This window comes from Protopterus annectens, chromosome 12.part0 (genome assembly GCF_019279795.1).
Source record: "Protopterus annectens isolate FY-2018-M chromosome 12.part0, PAN1.0, whole genome shotgun sequence".
In the NCBI taxonomy this organism is placed as follows: Eukaryota; Metazoa; Chordata; order Ceratodontiformes; family Protopteridae; genus Protopterus; species Protopterus annectens.
In genome coordinates this window covers 123,499,609-123,522,257 of record NC_056746.1, presented here as the reverse complement: position 1 = coordinate 123,522,257, position 22,649 = coordinate 123,499,609, and the positions used below count along the sequence as shown (strand labels likewise).

Below are 22,649 nucleotides of genomic sequence, written 5' to 3'. Positions count from 1 at the left end.
TTGAGGCCATGGCTCTGCCACCAGTTGTCTGTTTCTATGAGGCCCTTTTGTAGGATGCTTGTGTCGGCTGAAGAGTCGATTATGGCACCCAAATTGCAGTCATCTGTGAACTTGGTCAGCCACAGTCCTTCCATGTTGGCCTGTACCTCCGAGAAATATATACTGAACAAGAGAGGTCCCAGGACTGTGCCTTGTTGGACACCACTTGTAACTGGTTTGGAGTCTGACATGGCTCCAGCAATTCTAATGATGTGGGTTCTGTCCTTCAGCCAGTTTGCAACCCATCTAGTGACATAGGGGTTTATATTTAAGCTGGTGAGCTTATCTATAATGCTCGAGGGGGGTATTGTATCGAAGGCTTTTGCAAGGTCCAGGTAGGCTGTGTGGACCACCTTCCCCTCGTCAATGGCCTTGGTGACTGTTTCAAAGAAATCGACCAGGTTTAAGAGGCAGGATCTGCCCTTAACAAAGCCGAACTGGGTAGGATCCAGTGTCAGTAGGTCCCCAATATCTTTATTTATGAGGTCCATGATGATCCTTTCCATAGCTTTGCAGACCAAGCTAGTCAGGCTTATGGGGCGATAGTTTCCAGGATCCATTGAGGCACCACCTTTGTGGAGAGGGACCACTGTTTCTGTACGCCACTCTTTGGGTACATATCCTGTAGTAAGGCTGAGATTGAACAGTAGTTTTATGTTTGGGTTTAGTTCTTCTTGGAGTTCAAGTAGGATGCACCCTGGGACACTGTCTGGTCCCATTGATGCTGTGTTTTTTGCTTTGGAGAGGGCAGCTCTTACCTAAGCATCTGAGATGTCAGGGGGGCAGCACTCTGCTGGGATAGATATTTGCCCTTTTGGTGGGGAAGGGGGGGGAGATGTTTGCACTGAACCTGTCAGCTAGGATGTTGGCAATATCTGTGGGTTCGGTGTATTTTTTGTCATTTTGGACTAATTCTGAGCATATCTGGGAATTCCCACCTAGGTTCCTAACATAACTAAGAAAGCCTGTCACACTTGGGTTATCTGCCTGTAGGCAGCCCTCAGTCAGCCCGAATACCAGATACGTAGTATTTCTGCGTCGGATGCTGTCACTCCAGGACTGACATCAGGTTGTCAGGGGTATAAAAAAAGGCAGACAACGCCATTATATCAGTTTTTCTTGCCCCAAATGTCAGGAGTTCCCCAACAGGGAGTTAGGTTATGGTGACCACCAGTAAAAAGTCAATACCAATACCCCTGAAAAGGGAGGGGGGTAGTAAAAGGCATAGAGAGTTTAGAGAGAGAAAGAGAGAGAGAGAAAACCAGGGGGCTGGAAGGAGGGAAACCAGGACTGCAACAGTGAATACACTCGAACATCTAGATTTATGGTAAGTGTACACAACTGTACTATGTTCTTCAAGTTTCACTGTTGCAGTCATTACATTTGGGTGGATTCCCAAAGCTGAAGAATGGGTGGAGGCAGTCAAGAAGAGTTAGGGCTGGCTAAAATGCCTTGCAGGACTGCTGTTGCAAAACCTGCCCTGGATTTGGAAAAGATAGGCAGGTGGTAATGCTTGGTGAAGGTGTGCACAGAACTCCAGGTAGCAGCTTCCATGATGTCCCTGGTAGGGACTCCCCTGAAGAATGCCGTAGAGGTAGAAGTTGCCCGACCCCCACAGGGGTTGCTTTCCCATGGTGCTTGCAGCAGAAATGGGTGCAATGTCCTATCCATTTGGAAACTGTTTGCTTTGAAATGGCCTTGCCCTCTGCCCCTGTTGCAAAGCTGACTAGTAACTGGTCAGATTTTCTGAAGGACTTAGTCCTATCAAGGCAGAATCTGAGCTGTCTGTGCACATCCAAGGAGTTCAGGATCCTTTCCCCTTTATTTTGAGGATTAGGGAAGAAGGCAGGCAAATGGATAGATTGGTTGAGAGCCACACTGGACTCCACTTTAGGCATAAAGGAAGGGTTAGTCCTGAGGGAGACCCTGTCAGCATGGAAAATAATGAAGGGTTCCACAGCCATAAGTGCTTATAGCTCAGACACTCTTCTAGATGAAGTGATGGCCAGAAGCAAGGCTGTTTACCAAGAGAGGAATTTTAACTCTGCTGACACTGCAGGCTCAAAGGGGGGTAGTGTGAGCTTTTCCAGTACAAAGTTAAGGTCCCAAGCAAGGGTGGGTGCTCTTCTTGGCAGTCTTAAGTTGTTTGCCCCTCTCAGGAACTGTTTGATAAGAGGGTGAGAGAAGAGAGGTGGGCTCAGTGTTGTAATGAGGCAGAGGCATGGATCTTAATGGAGGAGAAGGATAGGCCTCTGTTGTGTCCTCTCCTTTAGAATGAATCCAGGAGCAGTACCTTTTCCACTTATCAGCATAGGATTTCCTTGTACTGGGTCTTCTGGCTTCAAGGATGACATCCAGCACCTGCTTGCTTAGGCTGGTTACTGGGGAAGAATTCAAGGAATAGGCCAGGCTGCAAGATTTAAGGTTTGCAGTTGCGGATGCAAGATCTGTCCCCCCTGCTGAGAGAGCAGGGTTGGGCTCTGGTGTAGGTGCCAGGGTGGCACCGGTGACAGGCTTCGCAGGAGTGGGTACCAGTGTTGGCGTGGCCAGTCCGGGGCAATCAGAATTGTCCTTGGTCTGTCCTGTCTTATCTTGAGCAATACCATTGAGAGGAGGGGCAGAGGGGGGAAAGGCATAAATTGAGAGATTTACCCACTGGAAGGATAGGGCATCCACTTTCCAGGCCCTGCTGTGAGGTGTCCTGGTGCAGAATGTTATGAGCTGGTGACTGCAGGGGGAGGCAAAGAGATCCACCTCTGGTGTCCCCATTTCTGAATCAGAAGGTTAAAGGTGCATGGTTCTAGTTGCCACTCATGTGGGTTTGGGAGATTTCTGATTAAATCGTCTGTCAGTGAGTTTTGTTTGAATGGCAGGAATTGAGCTTGCAGATGTACCTGCATGTCCAAGGCCATGTTCCACAGGGCCATGGCTAGCCTGCAGAGTGGGTAAGAGTGGGATCCCCCCTGCCTGTTGATGTACCACATAACTGTGGTGTTGTCTGTTTTTATTAACTGGTGTCCTGGTGAGAGTAGGGATCTGAAAGCTGTCAGAGCATGCTGCACAGCTAGCATCTCTTTCTGGTTGATGTGCAGATGTATTTGACTTAGGGTCCAGTGGCCCTGAGTGCACTTGCCATCCATGTGTGCCCCCCAGGCATAGTCTGATGCATCTGTGGTTAGGGTCTGGTTGGCGTGAGGTTGGGTAAAGGGCAGTCCCTTGTTGTGGTTGTATGCTGCTGCCCACCAAAGAAACTCTGTCCTTAGACAGGGTATTATGGGAATGACAGTTTCCAGGTCCTGAGAATGTTGGCACCAAAGACTTTTTAAGTACCATTGAAGTTTCCTCATATGCAGTCTGGCATATGGAATTAGTAGGATGCATGAGGCCATGAACCCTAGGGCCTTCAGGATTTTCCTTGAGGATAGTTGGGTTCTGGTGGCCATTTGAGTCAGATAGGCTTGTTTTTCTGGAGTGAGGAATGCCAACTGGGATTCTGTGTCCAAGCTTGCTCTCAGGAATACAACCTTTTGACTGGGGACTAGTTTTGATTTCTTTTCATTGATGGAGTACCCCAGGTAGTAGGTTTTTACAAATGTCAGGTGCTGCAACAGCATTTCCTGACTGTCTGCCTGAATCAGGCAGTCGTCCAAGTATGGGTAAATTTGAATATTTCTCTGTTTGTAGTAAGCAATGGCTAGAGCCAGACATTTTGTGAATACTCTGGGAGCAGTGGATAAGCTAAAGGGAAGTGCAGAGAACTGATAATGCATAGATCCTGCCCTGAAACGTAGATATTTTCTGCATGACTCCATTATAGGGATGTGCAGATAGGCTTCTTTTAAGTCTAGGGTGACTAACCAGGCATCTTTGGCTAGCATAGGTAGATGCTGCTGCAGGTAAGCATTTTGAATTTTGGTACCACCAGGAAGGTGTTGAGAATTGAAAGATCTAGGGTTGGGTGCCAAGTGCCCTCTTTTCTGGGTACCAGGAAAAGTCTGGAATAGAATCCTTGATCTATCTGTTCTGCAGGAACCAGCTGAATTGACCTTATAGAGAGCAGGGATTGGACTTGGTTTTGAGCCTCTGTCCACTGATTTAGGGGGAGGTCTGGGAACCCTTTTGGGGCTGGCAGTGAGTGGAAGTAAAATTTGTACCCCTGGGATACAATGTTGAGGACCCATTGGTCTTTGGTGATGGGAATCCATTTTTTTGCATGAAGGGCAAGTTTTCGCCCTAGGCGTGCAAGCAGTTAGGCAGAGGAGGGGAGTGGAGTTGAGAAGTCATTGGGAATTCTTTCCATAAGAGGTGGTTTAGGACTCCCTGCTTTAGAGGTGGAGGCACTTCATTACTTAAATCTCTGCATACCCTGAGACTGCAGTCTGGGGGGGGGGGCTCTGTTTCCTCTGGGTCTAGTTTGAGATGGCCTTGAGGGGGCTGGAAAGGACCAATGTTTTGAGGGACAATGCCTAATGAACCTAGGAGGCTGTACTTGTAAGAATTATTTGACTGCATAGATTTAGCTTTTTCTTTCATCTTTTTAAGAACCTCTTCTGCTTTAGTGCCAAACAGATTGTCCTTGTTCAAAGGAGTGTCTAGTAACTTGGATTTGACATGATCTGGCAAGGTCTGCTCCTTAAGCCAAGCATGCATTCTCTGTACAGAACCAGTGACTGCTGCCCTGCAAGACGCTTCTAGAGCATCAAACCCACACTGCAATGTATGCTTGCTGACTTGACTTGCAGAATAAATAAGCTCTTGCAATTCTTTGTTTTTTGCACAGTCTGTAAAGGTAGCTATTTTTTGCTTAACAAGTTCCATAATATGTTGTTGGTATTTCAGCATGTGAAACTGGCAATTCAAAGCCCTAATGGCAAGAGTTGCAGAGGTATATACCTTCTTACCCCATCTGTCCAAAGCTCTGGAATCCCTGTCCGAAGGGGTGGGATTCTTAGCTGTAGTTGCCTTGATACCTTTAGGTCCCTGGGAAATGATCTCTGGGTCAGCAGTAGGATTTTTAAAAATAAATTTTTGTACTCTGTAGTACCTGTCTGGTTTCCTAGGGGCAGGGGGTAAAGTACGACTGGATCCCATAAAGACATAATCAACAACTTCCAGGCCTGGTGGTATTGCTAAACGCCTGTGTTGTGGCAAGTCTAGAAATTCTCTGAGTCTCTTTTTGGACTGAGGATAGTCTGGGCATTCTCAGTGGAAATGCTCTCTTAAAGTATGTAAGGTTTCACCAAAAGAGAAATCCTCTGGAGGAGAGGCAGAGGGAATGGATTCCTCTGCATCAGAATCCTCATAAGCAGATAGGGGCATGTCTTCATAATCAGAAACCTCACAGTCGTCGGACTCTTGGCCTGTTGAAGCACCTGGGGACTGGTCCCTTTTTCTCTTAGCAGGGGAAGGCTGACTTCCCCTAATCAGCATAATAAGATCTTCTGCCATTCTAAGCATTTTATTTTGTGGCAAGGGAGCAGGTGCATGCGCTTTGGTCATCGGTTTTCTAGGCGTAGCGCATACTCTTGGCCTTAGAAGTTCGGTAGTTTTAGACAGAACTGAAGTAGTCGGTTTGTGTCGAACATCGGTATTACAAAGAACTTCCTCAAAAGCTGATGCCTGCTCAGCGGCTCTGAATCCATCCAAGGTAGAGACATCCATTGGTTCCATAGTCGAAGAAGAGTCTCGCAGCTCACTGGACTCCGAACGGGTCTCGGTAGAGGCCTGCAAATCCATGGGAGTGGGCATCAGGGGCTGCAAAAGTGCCTCACTGAGTACCGGTGAACTGGCGACTAGCTTAACAGAAGCATCGTCGGCAGCTTTTAACCTGTGCGGTTTGTCTCTGTATTTATCCTTAAGTTTTTTCAGAATATCAGTAGTCGGATGGCTTATTGAAGCCATTTCGAAATACGGAGATCGAGAACAAAAGTATTTAGCGACAATAAGGGCCGGACGATAAATGGTTTGGGAGTTGAACTGACAGCGAGGTACGTCTTGGTCTGAGCCTAGACAGGTGACGCAGTAAGAATGAAAATCTTGGTGTGGTATTTGCTTTCCACAGGCAAGACAATTATTAACTTTTTCTGACATCAGTTAGAGCAAGAAAAAAGGATCCCCAATGGGGTACTTAGCCTTAGAAGACTTCAGGATGATTGAATTAGTAAACGAAAACTCAGGTAGTGGCTGACCGGCACTTGCGAACTGCTTCTGCTTCGGGCTCCTCAGCAAGAAAGACTGATGTAATGGTGTTGGCTGCCTGTTTTTATACCCCTGACGACCTGATGTCAGTCCTGGAGTGACAGCATCCAACGCAGAAATACTACGTCTCTGGTATTTGGGCCGACTGAGAGCTACCTGCAGGCAGATAACCAGTGTGATGACTGCAACAGTGAAACATGAAGAACATCCTCTTGTTATGAGGTGACAATGTTAACTGCTGCCCCAATGTCCCACCCAGTAACTTATATCACTGTTGTAGTGTTCTTCCCTGAAGGGAGAGTACAAAAGCTAAGAAGGCTGGGAGGAGAACAGCCCTCTACAAACCCATGTAAACTAGCCCTGGGAAAACCTGCCCTAGTCCTGGAAACAGCATCCAATTTGTAATGCTCAGTAAAAGTATTAACAGAGAGGACCACGTAGCAGTTTCAAGAATGAAAGTGGTGTCCACACCCTTGAGAAAAGCACCAGAAGAGGTAACTGCCATAATAGAATGTGCCTTTATACATGAAGAAATATGCCTTTACAGATGAAGAAAGACATTTGTCAAGAAAAGAATAACAAAAGATAATGGACTTAGACATCCAAGAGGAGTTAGTTTGCTTGGAAACAGCTAAACTCAAAGTCCTTGGATGAAAAGAAACAAAAGGTTGCACAAATTTGTTAGTAAAAAATAGTTGTGTACTCACCATAAAGTTCCATCTGTGTTGTCTATTTTCATTTTTACTCGCACGTGGGCTCGGATCCGAGCCCTCGGATCCAACTCAGCTGTCGCAATAGCTCAAGGCAACCAAACGTTCTTGCGTGCCCTCCCTTACCCATAATGCTTCTTTCCCAACAACCTCAAAGCTTGTTTGCTTGTAATCGTAGCAAATAATAGATTTGGAAATGACCTCCAGAAAAGGGTACGACCATTTCTAGTTATCACAAAGGCAAATGAAAGAAATTTAGGTCAAGTTGCTCCTCTAGATGCCAAGAAAACGGCAGAGGAATGGTGGGTTGGTTTGAGAGGACAAAATGAAAATGGACAACACTGATGGATTGTTATGGTGAGTACATATCTATTTTATCTGACGTTGTCAATTTTCATTTTATCCTCACGTGAGACACAGTCCGCAGCTACCTTTTTCCTGGGTGGCCTTACGGAAGGATATTCTTCAGAACCACTGAACCAAAGGAAGCCCTACCCCTAGAGATCAAATCTAGCTTGTGATGAGTAATAAATGTATGAGGGGTAGCCCAGGTTGCTGCTGCGCAAATGTCATTCAGGGATGCTCCAGACTGGAAAAATGAAGAGGTGGCCACTGCTCTAGTGGAATGAGCTCATACAGGTTTTGGGAGGTCTACACCTTGACTCTTGTAAATATAAGAAATGCAGTCCGTAATCCATTTAGTTAGAGTCACAACTGTAACTGAAGTCTCAATCTGTTTTCTGAGAAAGAGACAAATAATAGACTTTGTTTTTTATGTCCTTTGTTCTGTCAAGGTAAAAACATAGTCGACTATGAACAGCTAGCAAATGCAGCATACATTCACCTTTATTGGTGAAATATGGGAAGAAAACTGGCAAATTAATAGATTGGTTGATAGCACTTTCTGAAACTATCTTTGTAAGAATGAAGGATTAGTACATAATGTGACCCTCTCTCTGTGAAAGATGAAGTATAGCGGTTGAGATGACAATGCCTGAATCTCAGAAATTCTCCTTGCAGGCATGATGGCTATCAAGGATATAGTTTGCTAAGAGAGAAATTTAAGCAGACAGGTAGCCGCTGGTTCAAAGGGAGGGTACATAATTTTCTGAAGTATTAAATTCAGGTCCAGAGGAGGTGAAGGGTCTTTATATGGGGGTTTGAGTACAAGAGCTCCTCACAAAAAAGCTTTACATAGCTTATGTGATGCGAGGGAGGAGCTATCAAATCCAATGTGAAAGTAAGAGATTGCAGTTAGCTGTACTTTTGTTGTAATATAAGGTGCTCCTTCATTAAACAGTTTTGTTAAAAACTGTAGAAAAGCATGGATAGGAGCTGAAAAGGGATCTACATCATTCTTTTGAGACCAATGTATGAATCTCTTCCATTTACTGTTATACAACTTTTGTGTAGACGGTCTATGGGAGGACAGTAAAATATGGCGCACTGGGGAAGACAGCATATGTTGTCTGGCTATCAGTGGAATTGGAGATCTCAATCTGTCAGCTTGAGAATGAATGTTCAGATGAAGTATTCCTGTTGGATGTGACAGGAGGTCCAGAACTGGATCCAGAATCCATGGCTTCTTCCATAGGTGAGGTCAAAGAAAGGGAAACCAGATTTGTCGAGGCCAAAATGGGGCAATGAGGATTACTTCTCTCTTCAACCTGTTCGCTTTCTAAAGAAACTTGGGGATTAATGGAGTTGGAGGGAAGGCATATAACAGACCGGGAGACTAATCGTGAGTAAGAGAATTCCTCGGGGTCTCCCCTGTTGGGGGTATCAGGGTAAAACAGTTGCTGTATTTGTTGTTCAGAGGGGATGCTAGAAGGTTGCAGCAAAGCTGGCCCCATTTGTGAAATATGTTTACTGACACTTTCTGATTGAGGGACCACTAGTGACACATAATGATGGAGCTGCTCAACCTGTCTGCTAACACGGACTTTACCAGACTGTGCACTGCTACTAGAAATTGGTTGGATGAGATCGTCCACTGCCACACCCTGAGCGCTTCTCAACATAAGAGATAAGATCTGGTTCCTCCTTATTTGTTGATGTATCAGACTACTGACATGCTGTCCAACTGAATCCCAACTGTCCCGCAAGGGAGAGCATCCTGAAAGGCTTGCAACATTAGCAGCACCGCTCTCATTTCCAGGGCGTTTATGTGCAACCTGGCCTCTTGAGTAGACCATGTCCCTTGGACTGTTCTTCCCAGATAATGCCCCCCACCCTGTCTGAGAAGCATCAGTGGTCACTATGGCCCTGGGAAATGGGGAGACAAAGGGCTGACCTTGAGTAAGCTGGTCTGAGTGAATCCACCATGAAAGATCCCTCTTACAAGTTTTTATTATAGTGACTGACATGGGTTGTTGAAGGATGGACCACTGAACTGTGAGCAGCTACTGTAGTACTCTCATGTGGAATCTCGCTAGTGGGACCAGAACTGCTTCTGTTGCCACAGAACCCAAGGCCTGAAGTACTGTTTGAGCAGATACACTTTGGCTATGTATTAACTTTCTGACTTGATCTCTTATAGTCTCCACACCCAATGATGGAAGGCATACAACCATCTCGGTACTGTTTATGTTTGCTACTATGAAGGCCAATTCTTGAGAAGGGTCCAGGTTTGGCTTTTTATAATTTACTGTGATACCCAACAAAGCAGGTTTGAAGAACTGTGTCTCTTGCTTGTAGACGTAGAAGCCTACTGGACGGTGATGAGCCAGTCGTCTAGATATGGAAACACTCGAAATCCTTGTTGCCTCAAGTGAGCTGCTACTACTGCCATACATTTGGTGAACACTCTGGGGCCTGTACTGAGGCCAAATGGCAGTACTCTGAACTGGTAGTGACTGGCTCTCAGCCAGAAGCACAAATGACTTCTGGATCACCTGTCCATCTTTATATGGTAGTACATATCCTGAAGGTCTACACAGCACATCCAATCATCTTTTCCCAAGAATGGGAGGATGGACTGAACCATGACCATTCAAAGCTTGCTCTGTTGAACTGATTTGTTTAATCTGTTGAGATCCAGTATTGGTTTCCAGTTCCCTGTTTTCTTCTGTGCCAGAAAGAACCTTGCATAAGTACTGGATCCCCTCTGGTCTGGTGGGACTTCTTGGATGACTCTTTTGTCTAGCAGCTTTTGTATCTGCATGGCTGCTTGCTCCCTTTGACTGGGTGGAACATCTGGGACTTTTTGATTTGGGGCGCTGGATGCAAAAAGGGTAAACAATATCCTCTGGACATTATCCTTTGCACCCATTTGTCATCTTTTATTTTCAGCCAGGCTCTCCGGTGCAAGGATAGTCGACTCCCAACTGCCACCAGAGTAGAGCAATTGGGCCGCCATTCAGGAGTGCTGAAAGGGTCTTCCAGAACATGTGTCTCTGGACCCTTGATCATGCTAAGCTCCCCTGCTATGAGGGTGGCGCCTTCCATCATTACTCCCTCCTCTGCCTAGGGGGGGAACGTTCGGCATATGCTTGAGGAAAAGAGTCTTGAGATTTTCTGAACCACATTTTTCCACTGCTCTTCTGATGTTTTGAATATGGTCTCCAAGGGGTGAAAAAACAAATGCCTATGGCAGAAAGGGTCTTTCCATCTTTCTTGCACCTGGACAATGTATCTCTAACCTCTGGGCCAAACAAGGGAGTGTCATCAAATGGAGCACTGACAAATGAAGATTTAAAGGGTTCAGCAAAGTTACACAAGCTCGTCCAGGCCTGCCTCCTCACAGAGATACCTGAATCTACTTGCCCCTCAGCTGCATGCAAAATCAGCCTCATGGAGGAGTTTGCAATAGAATATAGGGTAGCCAGCTGTGAGGTACGGAAGCTTGTACCTCTTCAGACATGGCTCCTAAGAGGGTATCTGTGAGGTCCTTAATCAGATCTCTCTGCAGTCTGGTAAAATGAGAAAGATAATTCAGGGAACTCAGGGCAAAGGTCACTGAAGAAAACACACACTTCCCACATCTATCCATCTAACTAGAATCCTTATTAGAAGGATGAACAGTAGAAATCCCCTCAGCAAGTTCTTTTGTTTGTGGCCACTGCCACGACCATGGCATTTACTGGAACACTTCTTGACCAAAAATTCTTGTCTTCAAGCGCTGTTATTATTTGATTTGGTCTGTGGGGGATTGGTTAAATGGCGTCTGGAACTTCCCACACACGCTGAGAGATCAACTCGATAAGCTCATTCGTAGGTGGGGTCACCAGAAGGTAGATGGGTGAGATCCAAAAGCTGCCAGGTACACCAACTCTTAAAATGAGGGACTGCTGGACTTCTAGCCACCCCTCTGTTTCAAGATCTCAAGGATGTCCCTGTAGAAAACATCAGGTGGGGACCAAGGGAATCCTTCACCTTCATTAAGGTCAGTGTCCTCGGTGACGGACTCTTCCATGGAGAGTAGGTGCTTCCACTTGCACCTCCTCTTTTGAGGCACCTCCTCCATGGGAAATTCCAGGAAGGTATCAGAAGAGGAAGGGGAACCTTTTTGGGTGTCCTGGGGCTTATGGACCCCCCCCTTTCCCTGTGGGAGGTCTGGTCGACACATGTGGGGCAAGGTAGAAGACTGCAGATCCAGTTGGGTAGACTGTCTGGACTGACAAAGCAGATATAGCTCTCTTCAGAGCTTCGAAAGCCAATTGTCCCTGAGAAATTAAGGAACCTCAGCTCGAAGGATGGTGTCCTCTGGTCTCAGCTCCCTCAATCTCAGGATTATGCAGTCTCGAAGCTGAAGTCGGGGCTAGTCTGATTCGAGCCAAAGCTTTGATACAAGAGGAAGGCTCCGAAAACTTTGGTGTCAGACCAGACAGGGTCGTCATGACCCCAAGAGGTCCCCAGCTCCGAATGGGCAGAGGAACTCAGAGCAGGAGCCAGAGCAGAGGAAGGAAGGATCCTTGGCTTTGGCATCAACAGAATTGGGTGGACTGGACCTAATGACTCAGAAACTTTCAGGGGGGGTCAGAGGATGAACATCAATTGGGGATAACAAGACTCATAACACCTGACCCTTGAAGGTAGGAGCTGAAGGGGGGCCTTGCAAGGCCATGTGCCCAGAGGAACCTCTTGACCATCCTCTCCAGGTTGTCTTCTGTAAGGCTTTTAGTGGAGTGAATTGAGGATGCTGCTGGCGACCTTGGTCTCTCCAAGAATGGTGATGGAACTCTGGATGGAACTGGATCTATAGATGGGGAGTACCAAAACTGGCTTAAATGGACTCCACAGTGGATCCAACAGTGACAGATATGACCTATCCTTACGCACACAGACACGGATCTGAAGCTGCTGGATCCAATGGAGGAGTCTTTAAAGTTGTAGGATCCACAGAAGCCTGCTTTGGATCCAAGCATTGGAAAGTTTTTGAGCTGGCAATGCAGAAACATTTAGAGCCAACAAAGGTTTTTTTCTCTCACCATCCGAACATCTGGAAGACTGGGAAGAAGCAGGGCTGGAGCACCCACATTTAGAGGAGGAATCAGACTTTCTTTTGTCTGTGCCAGAAATAGCCTCCCCAAATGAGAAGGGGAACATACCTTCCAAAATCAACTTATTTTAACACTGTACAAGAGCTCTGTGATCAAAAGATTAACAAATGTCGCAGTCCTCTTGGAGATGGGATGGACCAAGGCAATAAACACACATATTGTGTGAGTCACTGATTGGGATTTTGTGACCATACTTTTAACACATTTTAAAGCCAGCCGGCCTGTCAGATTTTTCTGCCATAATCAGGGCAGAGCACACTCATCAAGGAAAGAAAAAGGAAGTAAAGGCACACAGCACAAGACAGAAACGATCAGAAAGCTCCCCAAGGAGAAATGCTAACACTACTACTTCTTGCTTTAAGTAGTACAACACTAGTTAAAGAGAGGATGAGAAAGAGAACACGTCTTACTTTACCAGAAACCAAGTAAAACTCAGAGAAGAGTCAGAAGAAAGAAAAAGCTTTTAAAGGATTAAAAGGGTAACAATCTTACAAAATTGTAAGCAAAAGAAAGTTTAAATACAAAAAAAAGCCTTAACTGCTCGAAAGCTGAAGAGATGACCACATCTTCACAAAGCAGCAAATGAGATCTGAGGTTACTGGGAGAGAGGCATTATGGGTAAGGGAGAGTGCTTGAGAGCTTTTTGGTTGCCAAGACCCATTGCAACAGCTGAGTTGGATATGAACCCACATGTGAGGTTACAATGAAAACTGACAACATCAGACCTTTGTTTTATCCAAAAAATGTCTGAGCTGTCTATGCAGGTCAAAGGTGTGTTAAACCTTCTCACTGGCATGTTCAGAAAATGAAAAAAGGAAGGAAGATGAACAGACCGTTTAAGGGACAACGTGCTGATAACCTTGGGCATAAAAGAAGGATTAGGATGCAGGGACACCTCATCTCTATAAAAAATCAAAAAAGGAGGAATTATGATAAGAGACTCTGATGGCCGAAGTACGAGGCAACAGCAGGACAGTCTTCCAAGTATAAACTTGCAAAGAAGCTGAACTAGCAGGTTAAAAAGGAGCCAGAGTCAATTTTTCAAGAACAAAACTGAGGTCCCAAGAAGAAGGAACAGACTTCCTCAAGGCCTTATATGATGGACACATTTTCGAAATTGCTTGATCTCAAACCAGGAGGCCAAAGGAGATTTCAAGGGAAACAAGCAGAGATAGCTAACAGCTGAGCTTTAATTGAAGAATATGGCAAGCCAGGATGGAGCAAATCACACAAATAGAAGAGAACCAGAGGAACCCCTGCTGAGAAGGGATCCTGATAGTGAGAGAACTACCAAGCCAGATGAAAAAAGGGGGGAACCAGTGCTGTCTGGGTCAAAAGGGAGTTCCCAGCAAGATTTTGGGACAGTTCTACTAGATCTTGTGCAGAACTCTTGACAGCAGAGGAAGAACAATAAAGGAATACAGAAACATTCTCTTCCAGGGAAAAGACACGGTGTCACTTTCCAAGCCAGAGGACTTGGTACCCTCGAACAGAATAGAAGTTGTTGTCTATTCAGAGGGAAGGCAAAAAGACCTACCTGAGGAATACCCCACTGATGGACTATGTCCACAAACACATCTCTGTGAAGCATCTATTTGTGACCCTGTCTTGTTGACCTGCTCAGAGACTCTGCTACTAGACTGTGCTCTAAAGGAATGTAAACTACCTGAAGAATCATCTGACAACTGACAGCCAGATTGCAGGACTGAAGAGCTACTAAATGACATGAGGAATCACCTGACAACTGAAAGCCAGATCACAGGACTGAAGAGCTACTAAATGGTCTGAGGAACCACCTGACAACTGATAGCCAGATCACAGGACTGAAGAGCTACTAAATGACCTGAGGAATCACCTGACAACTGATAGCCAGATCCCAGGCCTGAAGAGCTAGACTGCAAAGGGCATAATACCTTGCATCTCCCTGCTTGTTGACAGAACACACAGAAGTGGAATTGTCCTTGAAGATTTTCAGGAGTCAGGGGACAAAAAAGGGAATGAAAGGCTTTTAGAGTCAGAAGCAGAGCACTCACCTCCTTTATACTGATGTGGTCTGACCTCTGATGACCCTGAATTTCAGGGGACCACAAGAAGCACCCCAACCCAGGTCTGAGCCATCTGTGGACAGTTCTTGGGAAGTAACTGGAGAATTAAAGGGAAGTCCTGGATTGAGAGAAATTTGTTGAAACCACCACTGGAGCTTAAGTTTGAGACATGGTAGCAAAGTAACAGGGAAGTACAGTTGTGTAAAATCCTACCATAATAGTAGCTCCCTTTCTTTTCACTGTTGCAGTATTCTTCACTAAAGGGATCTCCTCCCAAGGGTAGCTTAACGGCAGGCCAGCATACCAAAGCTTTAGGATTTTAAGGACATTTTACGTTACATGTGCACTCTCTGCTCATGGCGTAGGGCATAAAGGTGACATATAGACGTACATACATCAGAATGCCATCTTCGATCATCGGTCTGCATGCTCCTTCATCTGCGCCGATTACCAAGCCATTTTCAGATAAGTGCCCATTTGGGGTTTTATTCTTGTCTAGTTTATTTTTGAAGGAGGAATATGCCTGGACACCTTCTTACCTTTGGGAGATGGATGAGTCTTCCTACGAACAAAGGCAAATTCAGAATGCTTATTCCTCTAAATATTTGGGACCAAGGGAGACAAAAATACGAAAGGGTTCCTGCATGGCCTTACCCTTATCCTGGGAAAACCTATAAGGTCAGCAGCAGTTATCATTTTTATATCCAGAGGGGCATCCAAAAGTTTGGTTTTAATACCATCAGGCAAGGCTGAAGATGAAGCCAAGAGGTACGCCTCATGACAGGACCAAAAGCAGCAGCCTTTGAAGAGGCATCAGCAGCATCGTAACTGCACTTTATGGAGGGATGAACCACCTGGGAAGTGGACCCAAGCAGGGAAACAGCTGAAGCTTTCCCTTCAGAATAAGGCAGATCAGATGAACCAAGGTCAAGGACATCCAAGACATACCTGGTCATGTGGGTTTGTTAATTAACAGCCCAAAATGACAAGGTGGCAACAGTGTACACTTTTTACCTAACATATCCTTAGCTCTATTATTCCTTATTAGAGGGAATGAGCTTAGAAGGCGGCAAACATTTAGAAGGCTTATCAGCACTCCTAAACCTTCTGCAGTACCTCCTGTGTTGGATGCTTTGTTAGACACCTTTATAGCTGCTGCTAAGTCTCTGGATTCTCAGCCTCCTGCTCTAAAGAAACTTGACAGGTTCTATAAAGCTCCTGAGGATTGTCGGTTCTTAAATAAATGTCTTTCTGCTGACCCTGCTGTGGCATCAGTCTCCTCTGACAAACCTTCTAAGCGTTTCCCCTCTTCCAAGCTTCTGCCTTCAGATAAGGACGGCAGGGCAATGGAGAGGATTGGTAAGGTTTATATTGTTTCTATTTTGCCGTTATGGGCCATTATTTACTAGACCCACATTACCAGATATTGTCTGGCCTTGATTGTCCATGCTTACTGAGCTGCTTCTGACCTCCTTGACTGCAGCAAAGCCTTCTGCTCTCTCTCTCTTTGTGTTCAGCCTCTCAGGTGGCTCACCACTCTATCAGCTATAATGCTGCTTCTGACCTCCCTGACTGCAGCAAAGCCTTCTGCTCTCTCTCTGTTTTGTGTTCCGCCTCTCAGGTGGCTCACCACTCTATCAGCTATAATGCTGCTTCTGACCTCCCTGACTGCAGCAAAGCCTTCTGCTCTCTCTCTCTGTTTTGTGTTCCGCCTCTCAGGTGGCTCACCACTCTATCAGCTATAATGCTGCTTCTGACCTCCCTGACTCCGCAGCAAAGCCTTCTGCTCTCTCTCTCTGTTTTGTGTTCTGCCTCTCAGGTGGCTCACCACTCTATCAGCTATAATGCTGCTTCTGACCTCCCTGACTCCGCAGCAAAGCCTTCTGCTCTCTCTCTCTGTTTTGTGTTCCGCCTCTCAGGTGGCTCACCACTCTATCAGCTATGATGCTGCTTCTGACCTCCCTGACTCCGCAGCAAAGCCTTCTGCTCTCTCTCTCTTTGTGTTCAGCCTCTCAGGTGGCTCACCACTCTATCAGCTATAATGCTGCTTCTGACCTCCCTGACTCCGCAGCAAAGCCTTCTGCTCTCTCTCTCTGTTTTGTGTTCCGCCTCTCAGGTGGCTCACCACTCTATGATGCTGCCGATGCCTCTTCCAGAGCTGCTGCCTTTGGGTCTGTCATGTGACATTACTCTCGGCTTCGCCTACAGTCATTACCTGAAGACATTAAGGCCAAGTTGCTGGATGCTGCTTTGGATAATAAAAATCATTTTGGGACTGCTGCTGCTATGTTTAAGTCTTTTCAAGAAAAAGGTAAAGTTCTGCAGGACCTTAAACATATTCTTGTGTCTCCTGTCCCTAAGTTCCACAGGAACTATCCTACTATATCTACTTTTGTTCGCAGCAGCCTCATCAGACCACTAAAAGCAGGAAGGGAGGTAAGCGTGCTCCTCCTGCTAAGTCTTCTCAGGCTCCTGTGGCTCAGAAGCCCCTTTATCTGGAAAGCTTGCTTCTTTTTGACATCTTGCCCCCCTTTACCCCTCGCCCAGGTTCCTTTGGTTATCTCTCTGTCTTCCAAACTGGCAAATCATCACCTCAGATTCTTGGGCTCTATTATCCATCAGAGTTTCTTCATGATATGGAAGTCCCTCCCTCCTTTTTCAGGGATTCCCCAACCTCCTTTGGAATAACTTCCTCATTTCTCACAGGTCCTTAGGACCCTGGTGGACCTGGGAACTATTCAAACTGTCCCTCCTTCCCAAGTAAAAAAGTGATTTTACTCCAGAAAGTTCCTGGTTTCTCAAAAAGTGGGCACTTGGAGACCTATTCTGGATCTCTCCTTCCATAGCACCCTTCTCATAGGTTCCTAGGTAGGTACTAGGATATCTGCCCTGGGGCCTATACACGCCTAGCCAAAAAGGTTCCCTGGCTTTCGCCACCCAAGAAAATTATTTTCCTCTGCCTCTGTCAAGCATTGCCGCTGAAGTGATCCCCGGGGTGAATTTTCTATTTCTCATCCAGTCAAGATTTTTCTTAAAGAGGGCCAATGAGGAGTTTGCTTGACATGAATGTGTACTTTGTTCCAGAATATGGGAAGTCTCTGGGACAGGAATCTATCCCTCCAGCATGTTCTGTTTATTGTAGTGACAAGGTTTAGGTCCCTGGAGTGTGTGATTCGGAGAGATTGGGATTTCTAAGCGTAGCATGTCCAACAGCTCTCGGTTTGACATAGGTTTGTATTCTTTTCAGATGCTTACTCTTCAAACCCTGTTTTCTCTTTTACTACCCCAGGCTTTTCTGGTGTCCTTGGATCTAAAAGATGCTTACCTTCATATTCCTATTCACCCTCTTTTCAGGATGTTTTTATATTTCTCTGTTTCTTCTTCTCATTTTCAGTTTTCTGCTTTGTCTCCTGGTTTCTCTACTACCCCATGGGTATTCACAAAATGCGTAACTCCTATGATTGTCTTTTGCAGGCTCCAAGGCATTCAGATGTTTCTTCAGATGATCTTTTGCTTCAGGCACCTTTTCCCAGTTGCCTGTTCCAGGATCTGGAGTTCACCCCATCTATCCTTCAAAGTGTGGGGTTTCCTATCACCTTCCAAAACTCTGTCCAGATTCCATCTCAGGATCATGTGTACCTAGATAGTAAGATTCAGACAGTGCCAATGCTGGTCTTTCTTCTACCTCTGAAAATTTTGTCCATGACCGTTTTCTTTCAGTCGCTTCTTCCTCTGCCTACTATTCCAGCCACAGAGTTTCTTTGAGCCCTGGGATTGATGGCTTCTTGTATTCCAATGCCCACTCTTGCCAGACTGCACATGCGGAAGTTTCAATGGAAACTCAAGTCAGTTTGGCTTCAGCATTTCCACCGTCTGGATTTCTGAATGCCTTTCCTTTCTTGTCTAAATTAAGAATTTGAGGGGTGAATTCAGCAATTTAACCTCAACCCAGGCCTGCTCCAGTTCCTTCTAATAAATTGTTCAGCAACATGTCAGGCATGGGGTGGGGAGGGTGGGGGGCTTCCTGTGGTCACCTGAAAGTTCAAGGTCTCTGTCCCCTCCAATCAGAGATCAGACCATATCAACATCAAAGACATCAGAACTCTGATTCTGGCCCTTCAAGCTTTTCACCCCATTATCTCTCTCCAGGCCCTTGAAGGTTCAGACAGGCAACACCAGAGTAATGTGGTATGTCAACAAGCAAGGGGGCACAATGTCTTACTTTCTTTGCAGGCTGGCTCTTCTGGCTTGAGATCTGGCACTCAGTTAACAGTTAATTCTTCAGGCAGTGTGTATTCCTTCAGAGTACAATCTAGTGGCAGACTCTTTGAGCAGGTCTAAAACACATGCTAATGAATGGATGCTTCACAGAAACGTGTTTCTGGACATAATCGATCAGTAGGGTATTCCTTAGGTAGATCTTTTTGTCTCCCCTCTGATCAGGCAGCTCGCACTTTTCTGTTACAGAGTGCCATGCCATCAGAAATAGAAAATGGATGCCCTTTCTGTTCCTTGGAAGGGGATGTTTCTCTATGCCCTTCCCTTCCCCTACTTCCAAGAGTCCTGCAGAAGATTCAGCTGGACACCCCAGAAATCTTGTTATTGACTCCCTTTTGGCCAAAACTGCTCTGGTTCCCCCTCCGAATGCATCTAGCCAGGGTCAATCACCATGTTACCTCACTGGTTGGACCTCCTCACACAGGATAATGGGTCACTCATCCATGCTCACTTTTCCATTCTTCAAATGACACCGTGGGTGATAGGGTTTTGATCCCTTTTAGGCAGCTGTTTTTTTTTTTCCTGAGGATGTGCTCAGTGTTTTACATGAGGCAAGAAAACCAGTAAGAAGAAAGTTTTTATAAGTCCAAATGTAAGAGATTTTCTGTCTGGTGCCACAGTCATAACCAGGACCCTTTGTCAGTGGGGGTCCCTCTGGTTCTCTCCTATATTTCTGAATTGCTCTAGTCTGGTTTGGCCTATTCTTCTGTAAAGGTCCATTTGTCAGCTATTTCTGTCTGTCTGCCCTTGAATCCTCCTAAGGCTACTCGCTTTCAGGTCAAACAGTTTCTATAAAGCGTCCTACATCTTTGGTCCCCAAGAAAGCATATTCCTCTTCCTTGGGAACTTATTTTTTGTCTTAGAAAAACTAACCCAGGCTCCCTTCAAGCTTGCAGGTTCAGCTTCTCTGCAACAGATTGCCTTATTACTTGCTCTTAGCTCTGCTTGGAGGGTTTAGTTCCAGGCCCTTATGGCCATCCCCCATTTTTTTTCACAGGGACAAGGTGTCCCTTCATACTAATCCTTCTTTTATGCCCAAGGAGGATTAATGAGTCATACAAATCCTTCTTTTATGCCCAAGGTGGGTTAATGAGTCATACTAACCCTTCTTTTATGCCTAAAGTGGGTTAATGAGTCATACTAATCCTTCTTTTATGCCAAGGTGGGTTAATGAGTCTTACTAATCCTTCTTTTATGCCCAAGGTGGGTTAATGAGTCATACTAATCCTTCTGTTATGCCCAAGGTGGGTTAATGAGTCATACTAATCCTTCTTTTATGCCCAAGGTGGGTTAATGAGTCTTACTGATCCTTCTTTTACGCCCAAGGTGGGTTAATGAGCCATACTAATCCTTCTTTTATGCCCAAGGTGGGTTAATGAGTCATAATAATCCTTGTTTATGCCCAAGATTAGTAATGAGTCATACTAATCCTTCTTTTATGCCCAAGGTGGGTTAATGAGTCATACTAATCCTTCTTTTATGCCCAAAGTGGGTTAATGAGTCATACTAATCCTTATTTTATGCCCAAGGTGGGTTAATGAGTCATACTAATCCTTCTTTTATGTCCAAGACTGTTAATGAGTCATACTAATCCTTCTTTTATGCCCAAGGTGGGTAAATGAGTCATACTAATCCTTTTATGCCCAAGGTGGGTTAATGAGTCATACTAATCCTTCTTTTATGCCCAAGGTGGATTAATGAGTCATACTGATCCTTGTTTTATGCCCATGGTGGTTAATGTGTCATACTAATCCTTATTTTATGCCCAAGATTGTTAATGAGTCATACTAATCCTTCTTTTATACCCAAGCTGAGTAATGAGTCATAATAATCCTTCATTTATGCCCAAGATTGTTAATGAGTCATACTAATCCTTCTTTTATGCCAAAGGTGGGTTAATGAGTCATATTAATCCTTCTTGTATGCCCAAGGTGGGTTAATGAGTCATACTAATCCTTCTTTTATGCCCAAGATTGTTAATGAGTCATACTAACCCTTCTTCTATGCCCAAGGTGCGTTAATGAGTCATACGAATCCTTCTTTTACGCCCAAGGTTGTTAATGAGTCATACTAATCCTTTTATGCCCAACGTGGGTTAATGAGTCCTACTAATTCTTTTATGCCCAAGGTGGGGTTAATGAGTCATACTAATCCTTCTTTTATGCCCAAGGTGGGTTAATGAGTCATACTAATCCTTCTTTTATGCCCAAGATGGGTTAATGAATCATACTAATCCTTCCTTTATGCCCAAGGTGGGTTAATATAGCAATAACCCACGCCTGGGTGTGGGTAATGCTGGATTTACCCACGGGTGGTGTGGTTTGCTAAGAGGGCGAAGCCCGAGTGGCCAACCAAAGCCAACCGTGGGTAAATCAAGCATTACCCACACCCAGAAGTGGTTATTGTTATTAATGACATTATTTAAGAAAAAAATAATTACTTTTCTTAAATAATGGCATTGTATAATGCCTCCTTGCTGCCCTTCCGCAGCTGTCTGGTATTCTACTGCAGTTCTGATGTACTGCGCATGCATATGCCTAAGCAGTACATCAGAGCTGTGGGCAAAATCAATGGAGAAAGCAAGATCTCCGTTGCTTTTTACAAATTGTTACGCTATGTTAAATGGGTTTAACATAGCGAGACAGCTTTAAAAAAAGCAACGGAGAATCTCTGTTGCCTTTTTTCAAATTGTTACGCTATGTTAAACTTGTTTAACTTAGCAAGAGAGTATGAAACAATGGAGATCTTGCGTTCCCCGTTGCTTAAAAAAAGAGTTATAGTAATGGCAAAAGTATGGGCGACCGGACCTTTTTGCCATTACTATAACTGATTTACAACGTGCACGCTGACCAATCAACGTGCACGTTTTTGAATATTAATGGGGGGTCGTTGTACAATGAGTCATACTAATCATTCTTTTATGCCCAAGATGGGTTAATGAGTCATACTAATCCTTCTTTTATGCCCAAGGTGGGTTAATGAGTCATACTAATCTTTCTTTTATGCCCAAGGTGGGTTAATGAATCATACTAATCCTTCCTTTATGCCCAAGGTGGGTTAATATAGCAATAACCCACGCCTGGGTGTGGGTAATGCTGGATTTACCCACGGGTGGTGTGGTTTGGTTAAGAGGGCGAAGCCCGAGTGGCCAACCAAAGCCAACCGTGGGTAAATCCAGCATTACCCACACCCAGACGTGGGTTATTGCTATTATACAATGACATTATTTAAGAAAAAAATAATTACTTTTCATAAATAATGGCATTGTATAATGCCTCCTTGCTGCCCTTCCGCAGCTGTCTGGTATTCTACTGCAGTTCTGATGTACTGCGCATGCATATGCCTACGCAGTACATCAGAGCTGTGGGCAAAATCAACGGAGAAAGCAAGATCTCCGTTACTTTTTACAAATTGTTTCTCTATGTTAAATGGGTTTAACATAGCAAGACAGCTTTAAAAAAAGCAACGGAGAATCTCTGTTGCTTTTTTTAAAGCTGTCTCGCTATGTTAAACTTGTTTAACTTAGCAAGAGAGTATGAAACAATGGAGATCTTGCATTCCCCGTTGCTTAAAAAAAGAGTTATAGTAATGGAAAAAGTCCGGGCGACCGGACCTTTTTGCCATTACTATAACTGATTTACAACGTGCACGCTGACCAATCAACGCACGTTTTTGAATATTAATGGGGGGTCGTTGTACAATGAGTCATACTAATCATTCTTTTATGCCCAAGATGGGTTAATGAGTCATACTAATCCTTCTGTTATGCCAAGGTGCGTTAATGAGTCATACTAATCCTTTTTTTATGCCCAAGGTGGATTAATGAGTCATACTAATCCTTCTTTTATGCCAAGGTGGGTTAATGAGTCATATAAAAT

The 22,649-nt window shown here is 44.9% G+C and overlaps 1 protein-coding gene across 1 annotated transcript in view; it reads right to left on the bottom strand.

Annotated features, from left to right (window-relative positions):
* Positions 1-22,649, bottom strand: part of CLEC16A (C-type lectin domain containing 16A) — a gene marked incomplete in the record, with an annotated part of 3,039,290 nt that overhangs the window by 1,694,561 nt on the left and 1,322,080 nt on the right.